Source organism: Myotis davidii, unplaced genomic scaffold (genome assembly GCF_000327345.1).
Source record: "Myotis davidii unplaced genomic scaffold, ASM32734v1 scaffold820, whole genome shotgun sequence".
NCBI lineage: Eukaryota > Metazoa > Chordata > Mammalia > Chiroptera > Vespertilionidae > Myotis > Myotis davidii.
In genome coordinates this window covers 450,469-457,817 of record NW_006291981.1, presented here as the reverse complement: position 1 = coordinate 457,817, position 7,349 = coordinate 450,469, and positions in this window count along the sequence as shown.

The following is a 7,349-nucleotide window of genomic DNA, read 5'->3' as shown; positions in this document are numbered from 1 at the left end:
TGCCCAGGTGCCCACAGCTCCCGCGTTGCAGAGGCAGGGCGGGAACTGACACTGCGCACTCCCCTTTGCGATACTTGTTCTACCACCGCAGCGCAGAGTCAGCCTGCAGGGACCAAGAGCCTCCTGCCATGGTGACATCCCTCCCACCTCCTCACGGGCCACACCGCAGCTGTGCCAGAGCGGCTCATTGTCTTGGGTGCTGTTACCGTACTCAGAATTCAACATATTTTGGCCCAAGTTGGAGTTTCTGTGCATGTAAAAGAGGGTTGGCCTGCCCAGCCGGTGGCTCAGTTGGTTGGAGGGTCGTCACATACACCAAAAGGTTTCGGGCTCTATCCCCGCTTAGAGCAAGTACAGGAGGCAAACAATCAATGTACTCTCTCACATTGATGTTTCTCTCTCTCCCCCTCTCTTTCCTTTTCCTTCCTCTCTCTAAAATCAGCAAACATATTCTTGGCTGAGGATTAAAAACAATTTTATAAAAGGATTGGCCTAGCACAGGGGTCCTCAAACTTTTTAAACAGGGGCCAGTTCACTGTCCCTCAGACCGTTGGAGGGCCAGACTATAGTTTAAAAAAACAAACACTATGAACAACTTCCTATGCACACTGCACATACCTTATTTTGAAGTAAAAAAACAAAACGGGAACAAATACAGTATTTGTATTTGCATGTGGCCCGTGGGCCGTAGTTTGAGGACCCCTGGCCTAGCAAATGAGGGGTGGGAAAAGATGATAGGCTTTTTTGGACACATGCAAGGCCCTTTCTTATCCAAGGGCAAGGCTCATGCACCTGAAATTGCATCCTTTTAGAGAAATGGTCCCCAGAACTATTGGGGAAGGACTTCAGGCTGCCGGCTTGGAGGGCTGACTAAGGGCCTGTGAGCTGCTGTCCTCAGGGGCTGGTGGGGCTGGTCCAGCTCTCCCCACAGGTGAGAGACGCTGCCAACCCCAAGCCCCCGGTGGCCCTTGGGAGGGTGGCAAGCTCACTCCCAGCATGCCTCCTTCCTGCAGCAGGAGGCCAGGTCCTCCAAGGGTCCCAGTGAGGGCTGACAGAGCTCCAAGGGGTCAGAGCACAGGCTACCCAGGAACCTTCCGCAGAGAGAAGGCGCATCACAAATGGCTAATGGAACAAAAGCAACATTGTCAGTGAGATGAATCTTTTCCTGGGAGTTCCAGTTGCATGAGCTAGCGCCTCTGGCCGGAGGTTGGAGCCCAGCGCAGAGGAACGGTGGCTGCTTCCCGCCCGCCGGGACGTGTGCCTACATCCCTGCGTCATGGAACCTTGCTGCCCACACCATGTGTGCAAAAGCTCACAAAAGGGCCAAAGAAAAGGCGTGGCTATTTCAACTCTAGATGGCAAATATGAGGAAACCACGGCAACCTGGGTGCTGTGCCCGCCTTTAAGGGCTCGGTGCTGATTTGCGCTCGCACACTCACCGCCCTGTGTCTCTGGTGCCGCTGTTGGAAATGACTGCATTCATTGTAGGAAGCTCCGCAGGAAAGTCTCTGCTTAGTAACACTATGTTAATTCGAGTCTGGCTTTCAAAGGTCATACAACTGCCTTGAATTAAAAGTTTGTGGGTTTTCTTTTAAAGAGAATGGTCTCCCCTTTGTTCCTTCACTCTTTGCGAGGAAATTCTGGGTAGCGAGCTTCCGACCCTTCCTCAGTTTCCTGCCTGGCTCCTCCAGCCGGGGAGGCCAGTTCCACGTGGGCAGTGACTACGTGGACAGCACCTGCAGTGCACGCACACCTCTGCCTCGGCCGCCCCTCGGCCTTTTCCGTGTCTGCAGCTCCGCTCTGCAGACTCAGGTCTCCTCTTCCATCCACGCACAGAAGCCCCTCCCTTGGCCAGGATGTCCGTGGGCGTCCTCACGGCCGCCGGTGGAGTCCGGCCAGCCTCTTGCTGACCAGCCAGGGGTTAATGAAGTAAGAGACCCCAGTTTGGGTTTGGCTCTAAACTGTTCTTCTTCCAGTTTTAACCTGAGACCCTGAAACGAGGGTGCTTTGCTGTGATTGAAGCATCCTGCCTCCCTGGCCAGTGATGGTTGCACACACGTCTGCTGGCCCAGGCCTGCCAGATAGAGTCTATTACTTGCAGTCTATCACTTAGATTTTTCAAAACTCTCTTTATCATGATTACTCTGAAGCATTAAAGATTGAGCCTGTGTGTTTATCTCCCTTGTGGAACAGCCTGAATTCATTGTTGTCCAATTCGACAATGACAGTGGTCTACATTTTACGTGCATCATTTCCTTTCCCTCATACAACAACCCTAAGAGACAGTGCTACTGCTACGCCTCTTTTTGGGATGAGTCTCCGAGAGGCCAAACAGCTTGCCCAAGTCACACAGCTTTACAACCTGAATGGGACCTGCCCCTGGCAACTCGGTACAGATGTAGGTACAGATGCTGCCCTGGGAAGTGGAGAAAGCCCAGTTTCCCCTGGACACCTGGCAGCAAAGGCCATCCACAGCTTTGGGGCACTGTCTGCAGCTGACAGATGGCACCTCCCCTGCCAAGTCATTTTAAAAGCTCAGGTTTACAAATCAATAAAATGTAATCCATCAACTATTGAAGGGCTGGAGGTGCTAGTAAGATGAGATGTAAGCCTAGCATTGCTTGTGACCATCTTACCACCATGATGGGAGAGCTTGTCTGAAAATGGACACCACATGGGGAGAGAAGGTCTGAGAGGAGTAGAGAGGGAGAAACCCAATGCTGATCTCATGCGAGCCCCTGGATCCAGCCATGCCTGCATGTGTACCACTTTTCTAAAATTACTTGAAATTGCTATCCAATCCTTCCATGTCCTGGTACTTACAATTAAAAATAAATTATAAACTGTTAACTCTTCTCCTGAACTTTTTCAATTTCATGAGTCAACACATATTCCTTTCCTGATTAACTCATGAGATGGATTTTCTGTCATTCATGCCTTCAAGAATCTTGAGTATGTATTGGTTTTATATTATTATTGTTTTTCTCTTTATTATTGATATTAGTATTATTAGTACATAACACATGGATACATGATTTAACTGTGGATTAAGAGGTTCCTCAACCTTTACCTCACAAACACAAAAATTACTGCCAGCTGAATCACAGACCTAAATCTAAAAGCTAAAAATATAACAACTTCCAAAATGAAATGTATGACAATGTATTTGAACACTTGGCCGAAAGACTTCTCAGACAGGACCAAAAAAAAAAAGCATTAACCATAAAAATTTTGAAGTTATAGAAGATTAAACTTTATCAAAATTGAAAACTTCTGTCCTGAAGACATTGATTAATAAAATGAAAAGTCAAGAAACAGACTAGGAGATAATATTCACAATCCATATATCTGACAAAGAATTTGTATCCAGAATATATAACCAAGTCATACAACCCAGAAAAAAGAAAGTTTAATGGGGAATTGGCCTGAACAGATATTTCACAAAGAAGATACTCAGATAGCCAACAAGCCATATGAGATGTTCTATATCAGTGGTTGCCAAGCGGTGGTCCGTGAGGTCCAAAAGGTTGGCGACCACTGATCTATATCATCAACCTTCTCAGAAATGCAAATTAAACCCACAGTGAGATACCATTTTATACCCCCAGAAAGACTAGAACTGAAAACAGAGAAGCCCACATATTGGTGAGGACATGGAGCAGCTGGAACTTTCAGACATTGTTGGCAGAATTTGATTGGTCTTCAATACTCTGGGAAGCCCTTTGATCTTAGTTAAACATACATCTGGAATGACCCAGTGATTTCACTTCTAGGATCCAAGAGAAATAAAAACCTGTGCCCACAACAATTACTTTTCTAAGAGTCTTCATATTGCTCTATTAATAACAACCAAAACCTGGAAATGATCCAAATGTCCATAATGAAGTTATATTCACCAATAGAAATTGACAAACAATGAATACGTGTCGTAACACAGATGAATTTCAAAAGCATTATGTTGAGTGTAAGGAGCCAGACACAAGAAACTAAATATTTTCTGCCGAAACAGGTTTGGCTCAGTGGATAGAGCATCAGCCTGCAGACTGAGAGGTCCCAGGTTTGATTCCGGTCAAGGGCATGTACCTGGGTTGCGGGCACATCCCCAGTAGGAAATGTGCAGGAGGCAGCTGAACGATGTTTCTCTCTCATCGATGTTTCTAACTCTCTATCTCTCTCCCTTCCTTTCTGTAAAAGATCAATAAAATATATATTTTAAAAAAATGTTCCTCCTCTTTAAAAGAAAAAATATTTTCTGATTCCATGTACATGAAGTTGTAGTATAGGCAAAACTAAGCTATGGCGATAGGAATCAGGTCGCTGTTGCTTGGGTGGGAGTGGAGGATGAGCTGTTAGGGTTCCTGCTTTCAGGGAGCATGTAACAGAGGAAGCATGAGGACTCTGGAACTAGGATGTCCAACACATGTCCTGGCCTCATGACACAAGATGTGTGACCTTGGGCATGGTGCTTGACCTCTCTGACCGCCCGTTTCTCCACCTGAATGGAGTTGTTGAAGAGTTAAGATAACACGTAGTATAGTAAATTGAATAGTGTCCCCCCAAAAGTTCATGTCCACCCAGAACCTTGGAGTGTGACCTTATTTGGAAATAGGGTCTTTATAGATAGAATGAAGACAAGAATCAAGATGAGAACATATTGGGTCTAAGTCCAGTGACAATGCCCTCAAGAGACAGACAGAGAGAAGCAGTGGCTGATGCAGGCAGACATTGGAGCAATGTGTGTGCCAAAGAACATCAGGATGGCTGGCAGCGCTGCAGTCTGGGAGTCAGGGCTTAATCTAATAGGCCTGCCCTTGTGGCCTCATTGTAACTTACCACTTTTAAGATCTCACCTCCAAATACAGTCCCACTCTGAAGTGCCAGGGGTTGGGGCTTCAACAAATGCATTTTGAGGAGACACAGTGCGCTGTAACAACATAGACAAATGCTTACTGTCCTGAAGCAGCAGCTTGCAAAGGTGATTCCCTGACACTGACCGAGGGTCACTGAGGGTCCCTGCAGCAGCCATGGAGGCACCCTGTCACATCTTCCCGCGGGAGAAACTGCTAGCGAGCGGGGCTGTGTGACAGCCTGCAGACATAGCGCCTTTGTACCCAGGTCCATGCTCATCACCTCTATGCTGGTCCGTGTTCTAAACTCAAATGTCTCAGGCACAGACAAGTAACATAACAGTAGGAACCGCCCAGGTGTAGGGCCCGAGGGGTGGTGGGGCTGGTGGGGACCTGGAGAGAATACTCATTCAAATGCAAGCTATTAAACCAGCCAGAGAAGCACACTGGGGACAGAATTCCCCTGCTGAGGAGTTTGCAACTCTTGCTTTGCTTTTACATTATTGTCATCATCCTCATCCTCATCCTCATCCTTATCCTCATCCTCATCCTCCTGCCTCCTCCGTTTGGAAATCCTTTCCTTTGTCCCAATCTGGTCAACTCCGCCCCACACCTCAAGGCCCTACATCAGTGATGGTGAACCTTTTGATCTCCGCGTGTCAGCATTTTGAAAAACCCTAACTTAATTCTGGTGCCGTGTCACATATAGAAATTTTTTGCTCTTTGCAACCATAGTCAAACAAAGACTTATATTTTTGATATTTGTTTTATATATTTAAATGCCATTTAACAAAGAAAAATCAACCAAAAAAAATGAGTTCGTGTGTCACCTCTGACACACATGTCATTGGTTCGCCATCACTGCCCTACATAAACGTCAGCTGCTCAGGGCCTTCCACACCCTGAGCACAGAACCTCCCCCCTCCTGATCCCCACAGCACTTGGCATATTCCTCATTCCAGCAAGGAGCAGGTCTGTTCCCTGCTAGGCAGGAAGCTCCCAAGGCCAGGCCTTGTTCTCCCTCTTCTGCACTCACGTTGAGGCCAGGAATCTGACTACTGAGTGCTTCCTGTGTACCAGGCATGGCCACAGCACTTCCTCTTCACACAAGCATTTCTCTGACCTCATTTTGAAGTGGAGATTCTGATCCCAGAAAGATTAAGTCACTTGCCCTAGGCCCCACGACGAGCAAACTGGCAGAGCCAGGATTCTAGTGCAAGTGCCCGATGCCAAAGCCCGACCTCATCTCTCATGCCACCTGCTCCCCAGGCAGCCAGAGGGCAACCTGCTGGCACAGGGCTGAGGGTCAGGGAGTGGGCACTGGGAGAGCCCCTATCCTTTCTGTATGCTGAGGGGGTGGATCAGATGGGCTTTAGCTCCTTTCTGCGCTGGCGTTTTATTCTGGGAGACCTGATTCCTCTCCTTTGACATCGCCTGAACCATTGGAGACAAGTTCCGGCTGAAAAAGCCGTTAGCCTGCCTGTGGTGGAAACATGCCTCAGGTGTGACCTCAGAGGGTTTCCAGAAACCTCTGTGATTCTTAGTCCTGAAGATCAAACTCGGATTATCCCGGCTCATCAGGCACGCCCTGAAACCAAACTCCAGGGGATGCACTTCTCAGCTGCTCAGCTGGTTCAAGAAGAAGGTGGCAGAGACCTGGGCATGAGCACATCTGCCCCCTGGGAGGCGGGCTTCTCATTACCCAGGTGCCTGGTGCCTAGGCCATGTGAGCAGGCTGGAGGCAGACTCTTGGCTCACGCCCAGCTCCACTGCTTTCCAGATGAGTGTCTGCTAGCAGGGTTCTTGCCCTCGCTATTCCTCAGTCTCCTAGCCTATAAAATGGGGTGAAGGATGGAGCCTCTATAGCTTGCTGTTGTGGGGAATAAACAAATGATTGCATGTCTCTAGTGCGGTCCCTGTGCACAGGAAATGCTGATAACCTAAGTCATGACTAGTATAAAGGGCCTTTCCAGGGCTTTGTAGTTGCTCACTGGACACAGCTGAAACTCCGGGTCATACTCGCAAGGCCCTGTACTCTCTGGCCCATGACCCCACCCCCCTCCAACCCTATCAACTATTGACAGTATCCCAGGTCCCTGCTCTATCCCCGCCCCCTCCAACCCTATCAACTATTGACAGTATCCCAGGTCCCTGCTCTACCCCTGCCCCCCTGCTGCCACATGTAAGTCCTTACTCACCTTCAGAGGTCTCCTGCTCCTGGGCCCCTTGCAACCTCTCCCTCAGGCAGGAGGACTCAAGAGCTCTGCAGGTTCTTTCATTGCAGCATATTGTGAGTCAAACATTATTTGGAAGCAAAGAAAGCCAGGGCTCCTTTATAACAAGAAACAATGAGAATAAATTACCTAACTCTACAACTCAAAGAGTTAGAAAGAGAGCAACAAGAAAAGCCCAGTGTAAGCAGAAGGAAGGAAATAATAAAGATCAGAGTGGAGATAAATGACATAGAGACCAAAAAAACAGCACAAAAGATCAACAAAACCA